This window comes from Oncorhynchus gorbuscha, linkage group LG13 (genome assembly GCF_021184085.1).
Source record: "Oncorhynchus gorbuscha isolate QuinsamMale2020 ecotype Even-year linkage group LG13, OgorEven_v1.0, whole genome shotgun sequence".
In the NCBI taxonomy this organism is placed as follows: domain Eukaryota; kingdom Metazoa; phylum Chordata; class Actinopteri; order Salmoniformes; family Salmonidae; genus Oncorhynchus; species Oncorhynchus gorbuscha.
In genome coordinates, this window is record NC_060185.1 from 35,584,053 (window position 1) to 35,597,983 (window position 13,931).

Below are 13,931 nucleotides of genomic sequence, written 5' to 3' on the forward strand. Positions count from 1 at the left end.
TGTAGGTTTAAGATCTTACCTCCCTGAAGGTTAGTAGTCCAAGTACTGTAGTCAGACGGGTGGACGGACAGACAGACAGGTTCAAGCAGAAATAAGCATGTGAAACACACAAACGCAAACATGCATGCAACACACACACAAAGCTCTGAAGCACGAGGCTGGTCATTGCCCCCTTGTCTGACATATATCTGGGGCATGATACACCGCTCCTGCACTTCCAGAGCCTCTCACCATGTGGGGTGTGGGGACGTGCCCGCACATGTTTCCCACCACCAGCTGCCAGGCCCAGCAGGAACAACCACCATCATCACCATAATCACCATTATCATCATCATTACCACCATCATAATCACCATCATCATCGCCAATATCATCATCAACAATGATCAAATGGTCCAATGTTAATATGATGATACAATATCATGGTTACTTGGAAATCACTATGTACTCTGTGCATGTGTGTGCGTACTTGCTTTCTTGTGTGTGTGAGATGTGCCTGTGTGTGTGTGCGTGTCTGTCACAGTGAGAGGAGATGTCTAGCCAGGGTATGTTCTCCTGTACCCCTGCTGGTGGTTGCCCTTCTGCAGGCTCAGCGCTGAATGTCAAGGTAAGGAGGGAGCACACACACACGCTACAAAACCTAACGTGTTACTGAAGCATAAGTAGAGCGAACATACACACTGCACACACACACACACACACATACACACTGCACACACACACACACACACACACACACACACACACACACACACACACACACACACACACACACACACACACACACACACACACACACACACACACACACACACACACACACACACACACACACACACACACACACACACACACAACACACTACACACACACACTACACACACACACACACACACACATACACACTACACACACACACACACACACACACACATATTCTCTCTCCCTCTGAAGCCATAGAAAGTAAAGTGACACACACGTCATAGCACCTGTGTGTCTTTTTCCATCACTGAAGCATCAGACTCAGTTCTATTTATGAATGAATGGCCTTTCAATATGCTTCAATAACAGCAGCTAGATGACATGAACACAAATAGCTTATGACGTCATCAAAGGGAACTAATGCATCAGAGCTGTGTTTCCATGGTGGCTAAATAGGAGTACAGTCACAGGGTGAACCCCATGCGTGCGAACATAGAGGAAGCACAGATTAGTAAAGGCCCAGTGCGCATTCAAAAACGTGACTGTCCAACACTATGCAGACACCCCTTCAAATTAGTGGATTGGGCTATTTCAGCCACACCCTTTGCTGAGAGCATACAGCCATGCAATCTCCATAGACAAACACCGGCAGTAGAATGGCCTTACTGAAGTGCTCACTGACTTTCAACGTGACACCGTCATAGGATGCCACCATTCCAACAAGTCAGTTAGTCAAATTTCTGCCCTGCTAGACCGGCCGTGGTCAACTGTAAGCGCTGTTATTGTGAAGTGGAAATGTGTAGGAGTAACAACGGCTCAGCCGTGAAGTGGTAGGCCACACAAGCTCACAGAATGGGACCGCCATGTGCTGAAGCGCATAGAGAGTAAAAATTGTCTGTCCTCGGGTGCAAGACTCACTAATGAGTTCCAAACCTTCTCTGCAAGCAACTTTAGCGCACAAACTGTTTGTTGGGAGCTTCATGAAATGGGTTTCCATGGCTGAACAGCCGCACACAAGCCTAAGCTCACCATGCGCAATGAGTAATGAAGTAATGAATCACGCTTCACCATCTGGCAGTCCGATGTACGAATCTGTGTTTGGCAGATGCCAGGAGAACGCTAGCTGCCCAAATGCATAGTGCCAAATGTAAAGTTTGGTGGAGGAAGAATAATGGTCTGTGGCTGTTTTCATGGTTCAGGCTCCTTAAGATTTCCCTTCACTGGAACTAACGCTACAGTATACAACGACATTCTAGACGATTCTGTGCTTGTGTAACCGATGTGAAATGGCTAGCTAGTTAGCAGGGTGCGCACTAATAGCGTTTCAATCGGTGGCGTCACTCGCTCTGACACCTTGAAGTAGTTGTTCCCCTTGCTCTGCAAGGGCCGCGGCTTTGGTGGAGCAATGGGTAACGATACTTCGTGGGAGGCAGTTGTTGATGTGTGCAGAGGGTCCCTGGTTCGGGGCGAGGAGAAGGACGAAAGCTATACTGTTACACATCCACCTTTGTTACAACAGTTTGGGGAAGGACCTTTCCTGTTTCAGCATGACACATGCCCTAGTGCACAAAGCAAGGTCCATACAGAAATGGTTTGTCAAGATTGGTGTGGAAGAACTTGACTGACCTGCACTGGCCAGCCCTGCGTCAACCCCATCAAACACCTTTGGGATGAATTGGATAGCCGACTGCGAGCCAGGCATAATCACCCAACATCAGTGCCGACCTCACTAATGCTCTTATGGCTAAATGGAAGCAAGTCCCCACAGCAATGTTCCAATATATAGTGAAAAGCCTTCCCAGAAGAGTGGAGGCTGTTATAGCAGCAAAGAGGGGACCAACTCCAAATTAATGCCCAGTATTTTGGAATGAGATGTTCGACGAGCAGTCCACATACTTTTGGCCATGTCGTGTATGTTTTATGTATATTTCCATACTATGAGGTTGAAATAATTCTGTGAAATTGTGAAAATGATGATAATGCCCTTTTAGTGTGAGAGCTGTTGGAAAATACCGCCTGAAATTACAGCCTGATTTGGTGGGATGGAATTTTGGCCTGTCTGGTTAATTAGTAAATTAGAAAGAGTTCCAAACCCCTTTGCCAATAACAGCTAGTTTTCCGTTTTCCCCTCTCCACTCAGACCACTCCCAGACAGTCATAGTCAAATTCTTGCTTGAGAAACTGCTCTTTGCTAAGAAATTGTTCATTATTTATTTTTTCATTTTAATTGAAAACAATCACAGTAAGGCACTTAATTGTTACCCAGAAGTGATTTGATGTGAGACAAAAACGGCTGCATTGCTGTTTATCTCTACACCTGCTGAAGACGTAACTGGGTGATTATGGTACTGTAAGTCAGTCTTCGTGTCAGAGTGACTCACTCATAAAGCCTGCGTCACCCGACCCCCGCCGTTCTCTGATGCTCTCTCTCACTGTGTGTGTGTGTGTGTGTGTGTGTGTGTGTGTGTGTGTGTGTGTGTGTGTGTGTGTGTGTGTGTGTGTGTGTGTGTGTGTGTGTGTGTGTGTGTGTGTGTGTGTGTGTGTGTGTGTGTGTGTGTGGTAAATATATTAACATACAGTATGTGTTATACAGTAGACACAGGGTTAGGTCAAACTAGTTTTTCCTATTCAGACAGCAATGATATTTTTTCCATAGAACTGAACTCAAGTGCTCTATCACATTATAATCTCATCTTTGAGGACAATATATGAGGTAATTTCATTCACTAAGACTTCAGTCTTGAAGGACAATGAATATTGTCCGTTCATTCATTCAATTATTCATTCAACTGCTGCTCCTATGACCTACTAATTTCAGTAAAACCTGCTCATTTAAGTGTGTGTATACCTGACACAGCCACACGAGGGCGACAAATCATCCTGTTACTTGCCTGGCTATGGTCCAGGTACATAAGGCGCTGTTGCACAATCCTGATTACCACATGATTGGTGAAATGCAAACTTGAGATCAGCTTGTTGTCTTATAGGGTCTAGTGTTCCACCTACTGTACATATGACCTTTAATGACCACATTATAGATTCATAATGCACTATAAAGCCATTAAAAATACAGGTAACTGCCAAAATAAAGAATACACCAACATAAAGTGTCTTAATAGTGTGTTGGGACACTACGGTCCAGAACAGCATCAATGCACCTTGACATAGATTCTACAAGTGTCTGGAGCTCTATTAAAAAGATCCGACACCATTCTTCCACAAGAAATTTGGTGTTTTGTTAATGGTAGTGGAAAACGCTATCTCAGGCACCACTCCAGAATCTCCCATAAGTGTTCAATTGGGTTGAGATCTGGTGACTGTGATGGCCATAGCATATGGTTTACATTGTTTTCATCCTCATCAAATCATTCAGTTTCCACTTGTGCCCTGTGGTTGGGGACATTGTCATCCTATGCGGGTATATCCATGGTATACCTGCATAGGTATACATGACCCTATGCATGATGGGATGTTAACTGCTTCATTAACTCAGGACCCACACCTGTGTGGAAGCATTCTACTTTTATATACTTTGTATCCTTCATTTACTCAAGTGTTTCCATTATTTTGGCAGTTACCTGAAGGCTGTTTTGGTTCTTATTCGTATATTAGAGTAGCCTATTAGAGTTCCCTGAAAATAGTTTGAATTTCCAGAAAAGAAACTCGCACACCCTGATGTTCTCTTTACTTGAGTTGAAATGCTGCTCCACTATTTACTGGATTTGGCTGCAACACACCACCACCACAGGAGCTTTGGATTTAAAACATACACATGTCTGCATGAATACACATGGGTACGCTCACACACACACACACACACACACACACACACACACACACACACACACACACACACACACACACACACACACACACACACACACACACACACACACACACACACACACACACACACACACACACACACACACACACACACACACACACACACACACACACACACAGGCACGCATGGACGCACACACACACCACACATACACACCACTCAGCAGCACATATGGGATGCAGATGTGATGTATGAAGCTGGGGTCACAGAGTCCACAGTACCAGTGCTGGATAATAGCCTACCCTGACGTTGGAGTCTTAAAGAGCACTGAGAAATGTCTATCTATTCATCCTCATATTGCTAAATCCAGGAAATTTCCTGTGGAATGGAAACCATGTTCTACTCTAAAATATCTAATACATTCTATTATATTCGCTTCTACCTCAGCAACACAGGATATTAAAAGGGAAGGAGTCGGACAGACCTTTATGAGATGGACGACGGTCTTCTTCTTTTCCCTTTGATCATGACTGAATAGAAACTAGAAGCTTTAGCAACACTTAATAATAAACCAGTAATAAACCATTATTACGAGTTATAAGCATGTATTTCAGATAGCAATATATCGATAACAGCCTCAAAATGTCTGATACTGTCTCAGAACCATTACTGGGTGAGAGTAGCAAGCCATCATAAGGATGTCCACGTTCTAAGTGCTTCACATTATGCCCCTATCACAATGATTTGTAACTGTGGGCTTGAAGTAGTGTTTTTTTATCCCGTTCTGGATGTCTCCAGCAGATGATAGATTGTCATCAGGAGAAACGTTGAGAAGAGCTGATTGAGGGATGGATGAATGGTGGGAAGGGGAGAAGGAGATGAGTGGAGGAGGAGGGATTCTTAATCTCATTCTTTCTTTCCTAATCATCAGAGGAGTAACATTAATGTGTGTTCATAACTGTCACACCTTCTATAGGCTACCTTAGCAGAAACATATACATACAGACACACAGCTATTTACAGGATTTACTGCACACAGACAGACATATAGGAAGATGTCTTCAGATATGGATGGGACCGTGCTCCTGGTGTGGAAGGCATTAAGAAAACCATCCTGTATGGAGGGACAGCTGAGATGCCCCGGTTCATTACTGGGACCAAGGTAGGCCTCAATCTCTCCATCTCTACCTATTCCTCTGCGTCAACCTTTTTATCGCTATACAAATTCATCCATTTCGGTCTCTCTATCTATTTAATTTATAATCCTCAGTCTTTCTCTCTTTCTATTTCTCTCAATATGAATCTCTCAATCTATCTATTTTCACATAACTCCATCTGTCGACTTTTCTATCCTCTTTCTCAAATAGTGGAGGTTTTCTCCAGGCCACAGACAGTTACTCGTCCAGTGCTTTGTCTCCCATTCCAAACGAATCGGATTACTGTGAAGAAGATGGTTGCAATAGATTCTAGAACATTATGTAGATTCTGAAAATAAAAAATAATGTTTGTTTCACTCAAATCAGGACAAATAAAATTGTCTTACTTATGGAGTCATATGACACTATTCATTCCATTAGTAATGACATGGTACAAGATATTATCATGTTGCATCCTGCCTGTCAAGAGGGACCACATACCCACAACAGTATGGTCTTCTTTTCTCTCCTCCACCTCTTTCATACTGTACATCCTCCTCCATTATCCCTATCCTCCTTTTACCCCCCCACCACCTCCTTCCCTCCTCCACAGGTAGCCTTCCATTCCTGTACCCAGCTGTGTGATGATTGTAAGGTGATAGACGACAGTAAGGGGCTGGACGTGCCCATGATTGAAAACATGTTCAAGCTGGAGATCTGGGAGACCCTGCTCACCTCCATGAAGATCGGAGAGGTGGCCGAGTTCTGGTGCGACGTCACTGTGAGTAGGACTCATTGTCCCACAATGCAGTGCCACGGTAGCATGTTTCCAGTTTCTAAACACCTCTCCAGAAGTCAACTGACTATCTCAATGAAAAAAGGTTTGTCCTAAGTGAACAACTATTTTACCTAGGGAGACGTTTCACAAAAGCTGAAAGGTATCAATCACATCAGAATATGAATATGATCAGAATAAGTCTCTCATGATGGTCGGCCTACATCTTACAAGGAACTAAAAGAGACACCACCCATTATTACAGTATTGTCAAAAACCACAAAAGCATACCGAGTAAACACTTAAATATCTCCATAACTCTCTCAGTAGCATGAGGCACAATACAAACACACTGGAATATCATACACCTAATACAGGTGCTTTGTGGGTAACCTAAGGTTGCTACTGTATCTACAACACCTGCTAGAGAGGTTAACCTAAGGTTGCTACTGTATCTACAACACCTGCTAGAGAGGGTAACCTAAGGTTGCTACTGTATCTACAACACCTGCTAGAGAGGTTAACCTAAGGTTGCTACTGTATCTACAACACCTGCTAGAGAGGTTAACCTAAGGTTGCTACTGTATCTACAACACCTGCTAGAGAGGGTAACCTAAGGTTGCTACTGTATCTACAACACCTGCTAGAGAGGGTAACCTAAGGTTGCTACTGTATCTACAACACCTGCTAGAGAGGGTAGAGGTTGCTACTGTATCTAACCTGCTAAAGGTTGCTACTGTATCTACAACACCTGCTAGAGAGGTTAACCTAAGGTTGCTACTGTATCTACAACACCTGCTAGAGAGGTTAACCTAAGGTTGCTACTGTATCTACAACACCTGCTAGAGGTTAACCTAAGGTTGCTACTGTATCTACAACACCTGAGGGTAACCTAAGGTTGCTACTGTATCTACAACACCTGCTAGAGAGGTTAACCTAAGGTTGCTACTGTATCTACAACACCTGCTAGAGAGGGTAACCTAAGGTTGGTTGCTAACTGTATGTATCTACTAGAGGTTAAACTACAACACCTGCTAGAGGTTAACCTAAGGTTGCTACTGTATCTACAACACCTGCTAGGGTAACCTAAGGTTGCTACTGTATCTACAACACCTGCTAGAGGTTGCTACTGTATCTACAACACCTGCTAGAGAGTTAACCTAAGGTTGCTACTGTATCTACAACACCTGCTAGAAGGGTACCTAAGGTTGCTACTGTATCTAACCTAAGGTTGCTACTGTATCTACAACACCTGCTAGAGAGGTTAACCTAAGGTTGCTACTGTATCTACAACACCTGCTAGAGAGGTTAACCTAAGGTTGCTACTGTATCTACAACACCTGCTAGAGGAGGTTGCTACTGTATCTACAACACCTGCTAGAGAGGTTAACCTAAGGTTGCTACTGTATCTACAACACCTGCTAGAGAGGTTAACCTAAGGTTGCTACTGTATCTACAACACCTGCTAGAGAGGTTAACCTAAGGTTGCTACTGTATCTACAACACCTGCTAGAGAGGTTAACCTAAGGTTGTGTGTTCTATTTTCATCTTTGGGTGACTTCTTTTCCCCCAGTTATTTATACCTAGGATAGGATAAGTAATCCTTCTCACCCCCCCCTTTAAGATTTAGATGCACTATTGTAAAGTGACTGTTCTACTGGATGTCATAAGGTGAATGCACCAATTTGTAAGTCGCTCTGGATAAGAGCGTCTGCTAAATGACTTAAATGTAATGTAAATGTAAAATGTAAATGTGTCTACTAGAGTCTGGCTGTGTGTGTATACGTGCATATATGTGTGCAAACTTCCGTATGCGTGTGTGTTTATACGTGCATGCATTTGTATGTGTATGTTGATGGAGGAGACAAACAGAAGGAGAACTTAGAGAGTGTGATTAATATGCAGCAGCTTCAACTTTCTCTAATTGCCTGTGATTACTGCTTACTCACCATGAACACAACCTGGGACGTGCTTTAAACCAGCTGGGGCATAGCCATTCATTCCTTATCTAGTAGCTACAACCTGGGTGCTTTACAGTAGGCTACATTCTGTGACCCTACTTGTGTTTAGGGTAAAATGAAGTGTTTACTCATCCCAACCAGCGGAGGGCGATATTGTTACATAGGAGACATAGCTCAGTTGAGGAGGAGAATTGGCAGAGTTTCACAATAACTTGTGTATTCACAAATACACCAGGGTCCTTTCTGGTTTAATTGATATACTAAGTATGACAGACAATGAGCAGTGTCGTACTCCACCCATTCCAATCCATTCAAAACAGTAGAAAAGGGGAAACCCCACTTAAACAAAATCTTATATCATATAGCTTCGGTCAGTTATGACCAGTCTTTTCTTGTTTGCCTGTTTGCATGTTATTTTGGCATCAATACGTGTCACATATCTGTTTGCAAACAATGGAGGGAAAAAAGTAGTTAATAAAGCCACATACAAACATGTCTCTTTTTTGCTTTCTTGAGTAAGGCAGCTCCAAAAGTGTTCAACCCAGCTCAGTGCTTTCTGTGGTGGTGGTGGGGCAGCCATAGTTGCGCCGTCATAGGCTGTGTTCTGTCATTCATGGAGAACTACGTCACCACAAAATCTACAGGAACAGCTCTAAAATTCAAGCCCCCTGGGTGCTGCCATAGAGTTACATTAGAAATGCCCATCCAAGAAGGCTCAATGTCATTGGCCACAGATAAAATGACGTCAAATCACGTTATATCTACCATAGCTTTGATTGGACTGATAATGTCAACATCATTCTTTCAAAATCTTAGCTAAGAAGCTAGACAAGCCATGAATCACGTTGACAATCTAATGGCAAATCCTTTTCGAGAAATTATATATAAAACGTATTGGTACTCATCGGCCATTGGACATAAACATTACACAACAAGTTGGAAATCGCAAATTCAACAATGAGTGGTTTGGAAGAAATCAGTGGCTAACTGCAAACGATGCAAAACAATCACTATCCTGCTATTCAGTGGAGTGGGTGTGTGGTCCAAGTCTGGGTTTAAGGGTCTCTTTTTCAAGCTTAAAAGGATAAACATTCAACAAGATGGGTCAGAAAAGGTTGAATACATTGACCATGCTGTCAATCCAGCATGACTTCTGCCGCATTCAAAACAACTGGAAACTTGGAACTGGGAAATCTCAGACTTCAGTGCGTTCAAGACAACTGGGAACTTGGAACTGGGAAATCTCAGACTTCAGTGCGTTCAAGACAACTGGGAACTTGGAACTGGGAAATCTCAGACTTCAGTGCGTTCAAGACAACTGGGAACTTGGAACTGGGAAATCTCAGACTTCAGTGCGTTCAAGACAACTGGGAACTTGGAACTGGGAAATCTCAGACTTCAGTGCGTTCAAGACAACTGGGAACTTGGAACTGGGAAATCTCAGACTTCAGTGCGTTCAAGACAACTGGGAACTTGGAACTGGGAAATCTCAGACTTCAGTGCGTTCAAGACAACTGGGAACTTGGAACTGGGAAATCTCAGACTTCAGTGCGTTCAAGACAACTGGGAACTTGGAACTGGGAAATCTCAGACTTCAGTGCGTTCAAGACAACTGGAAACTTGGAACTGGGAAATCTCAGACTTCAGTGCGTTCAAGACAACTGGGAACTCATCACGATGTCAGTTGGAGTTCTAGAAAGAGGCAGAGTTCCTGACTTGGAGTTCCGAGTTGGATGACCATTCGTAATGTATTTTCCCAGTCGGAGCAAATTTTTTCAGAGTTCCCACAAATCCCACAAGCACCATAAATCCAGAGAATGCCAGACTTTGATGACAAAGTTTCATGACAAAATGTGCCCATAAGAAGGACCTCCGCAACACCTTCATGTTCAAGTGAGCACATCACAACAAGGTGAGTTGAAAAATTGATTGTATGCTGCTGCATAAATGATGTAATATGCCAGGGAGATATGTATACTGTAGCTAAGAAAGTAATACTAAGTGTATGTTGTGTAGTAAGCTGTTAGTAGCCCATGTGACTCACCCTAATAATTTGTTCCCCCCTTCATAACTTAGCTTACCGTTTTGACTTGGTGGTGCACATGTAGCCTATAGCCTGTTTAAGAGAAACATAATCATTGAATATTGTAAGAGCTTTCATTGTCTGCTTATATGCCCCCTTTATTTATCAACGGTTCTGACTTGGTGTACAGGGAGAATACTGTAAGAACGGCCCATGTTCTGAATTCTGTCGCTGTACATTTCAAAAGTGCTGAACAAATAGTTATATTGACTGACAAGGCTCCGCTGATAGCCGGGTGTGGCAGTGGTAAGGATTTACTCCATGGTGCTGAAAAGAAAGCTCTGCTGTTGGGACCGCTTTGTGTAGGCCGTAACAGTTTGTGGTTTAGTGTTCTGTAGTGGCTTTGCTGGCATGTATCTAAAACAAATTGGGGAGTTTGCCCCACCAGGATTTACATGGTAAAATCGCCCCTGGCTCTGATTAACTTTGCTTGCCCCGTCTTTCTGACTCTCTCTCCCCAGCACACTGGCCTCTACCCCCTGGTGGCCACACACACGCATTGTGGAGGGCAAGGACCCTGTGGACTGGCACATCCATTCGTGTGGCATGGCCAACATGTTTGCCAACCACACCCTGGGCTATGATGACCTGGACCAGCTACAGAAGGAGTCTCAGCCTCTCTACTTTGTACTGGAACTGGTCAGGGTTAGAGGGAAACACTGGAATGGAGACATACACAGAGACACAGATATTGTACACACGTACAGACACATAAATACACAAATATTGCATGTGTTTGGTTTTTACTATCCTTGTGGGGACCAGAAGTCAAGGAAAATTATATTTTAAGCTTAAGGTTTAGGGTTATGGTTACAATTAGGGTTAGGGTTAGAATTAGAGTTAAGGGTTAGGTTTAGGGTTAGGGGTTACGGTTATGGAAAATATGAATAAATTGTTTGGTCCCCACAGGGATAGTAAAACAAATGTGCGTGTGTGTGTGTGTGTGTATGTGTGTGTGCGTGCCTGACTGCCTGTCTGTGTATCCCAGGTGCACCGGCCCAGTGAGTATGACAGGGAGTCGTGGGCTCTGAATGATGAGGAGAGGCTGAAGGCTGTGCCCTTGCTCCACGGCCAGGGGAACATGATGGTGTGGATCGAGGGCCTGTTCTGACATGGCCCAGGAGATATGCACATATGGAGGGGGAGGGTCAATGTTAAAGTGGACAGCAGAGATGGGGCTTGTGGAGGAAGAGGGAAGGGACGGGCAGTAAAAAATCCTACGTCATTGTTACTTATTTATCTACGTTTGTTTGGTGATCAATCCATTTGGGTAGAACATATATCCATTATGTCTGACTTGAATGGTTCAAACGCAACAAGTACTGTATCTAGTCATAAAGGGCAAATATATACAGTATATATATTTTTCCCCCACCTATATTTAACCAGGTGGGCTAGTTGAGAACAAGTTCTCATTTACAACTGCGACCTGGCCAAGATAAAGCAAAGCAGTGCGACACAAACAACAACACAGAGTTACACATGGAATAAACAAACATACAGTCAATAATACAATAGAAAAAGTATATGTACAGTGTGTGCAAATCAGGTAAGATAAGGGAGGTAAGGCAATAAATAGGCCAATTTAGCAATTAAACACTGAAGTAATAGATGTGCAGAAGATGCAGGTACAAGCAGAGATACTGGGGTGCAAAGGAACAAAATAAATAAATAGCAGTATGGGGATGAGGTAGTTGGATGGGCTATTTACAGATGGGCTATGTACAGGTGCAGTGATCTGTGAGCTGCTCTGACAGCTGGTGTTTAAAGCTAGTGAGGGAGATATGAGTCTCCAGCTTCAGTGATTTTTTTGCAATTCATTCCAGTCATTGGCAGCAGAGAACTGGAAGGAAAGGCAGTGAAAGGAAGAATTGGCTTTGGGGGTGACCAGTGAAATATACCTGCTGGAGTGTGTGCTACGGGTGGGTGCTGCTATGGTGAACAGTGAGCAGAGATAAGGCGGGACTTTACCTAGCAAAGACTTATAGATGACCTGGAGCCAGTGGGTATGGCGACGAATATGAAGCAAGGGCCAGCCAACGAGAGCATACAGGTCGCAGTGGTGGGTAGTATATGGTCCTTTTGTGACAAAACGGATGGCACTGTGATAGACTGCATCCAATTTGCTGAGTAGAGTGTTGGAGGCTATTTTTTAAATTACATCGCCGAAGTCAAGGATCGGCAGGATAGTCAGTTTTACGAGAGTATGTTTGGCAGCATGAGTGAAAGATGCTTGGTTTGCGAATTAGGAAGCCAATTCTAGATTTAATTTGGATTGGATATGCTTAATGTGAGTCTGGAAGGAGAGTTTACAGTCTAACCAGACACCTAGGTATTTGTAGTTGTCCACATATTCTAAGTCAGGACCGTCCAGAGTAGTGATACTGGACGGGCGGGCAGGTGCAGGCAGCGATCGGTTGAAGAGCATGCATTTCGTTTTACTTGCATTTAAGAGCAGTTGGAGGCCACGGAAGGAGTGTTGTATGGCATTGAAGCTCGTCTGGAGGTTAGTTAACACAGTGTCCAAAGAAGGACCAGAAGTATACAGAATGGTGTCGTATGCGTTGAGTTGGATCAGAGAATCACCAGCAGCAAGAGCGACATAATTGATGTATACAGAGAAAAGAGTCGGCCCAAGAATTTAACCCTGAGGAACCCCATAGAGTGTGCCAGAGGTTCGGGCAACAGACCCTCCGATTTGACACACTGAACTCTATCAGAGAAGTAGTTGGTGAACCAGGCGAGGCAATCATTTGAGAAACCAAGGCTGTCGAGTCTGCTGATAAGAATGTGGTGATTGACAGAGTCGAAAGCCTTGGCCAGGTCGATGAATACAGCTGCACAGTATTGTCTCTTATCGATGGCGGTTATGATATCGTTTAGGACCTTGAGCGTGGCTGAGGTGCACCCAAGACCAGCTCGGAAACCAGATTGCATAGCGGAGAAGGTATGGTGGTATTCGAAAAGGTTGGTGATCTGTTTGTTAACTTGGCTATCGAAGACCTTAGAAACGCAGGGTAGGATAGATATTGGTCTGTAGTAGTTTGGGTCTAGAGTGTCTCCCCCTTTGAAGAGGGGGATGACCGCGGCAGCTTTCCAATCTTTGGGATCTTAGACGATACGAAAGTGAGGTTGAACAGGCTAGTAATAGGGGTTACAACAATTACGGCGGATAATTTTAGAGAGGGTCCAGATTGTCTAGCTCGGCTGATTTGTAGGGGTCCAGATTTTGCAGCTCTTTGAGGACATCAGCTATCTGGATTTGGGTGAAGGAGAAATGGGGAGGCTTGGGCAAGTTGCTGTTGGGGGTGCAGAGCTGTTGACTGGGGTAGGGGTAGCCAGTTGCAAAGCATGGCCAGCTGTAGAAAAATGCTTGTTGAAAATCTCAATTATCGTGGATTTATCAGTGGTGACAGTGTTTCCTTGCCTCAGTGCAGTGGGCAGCTGGGATGAGGTGTTCTTATTCTCCATGGACTTTACAGTGTCC

At 43.9% G+C, this 13,931-nt stretch overlaps 1 pseudogene; it reads left to right on the forward strand.

Moving 5' to 3' along the window:
- Positions 1-599: 599 nt before the first annotated feature.
- LOC123992288 lies at positions 600-11,555 on the forward strand (annotated as a pseudogene).
- Positions 11,556-13,931: the final 2,376 nt, after the last annotated feature.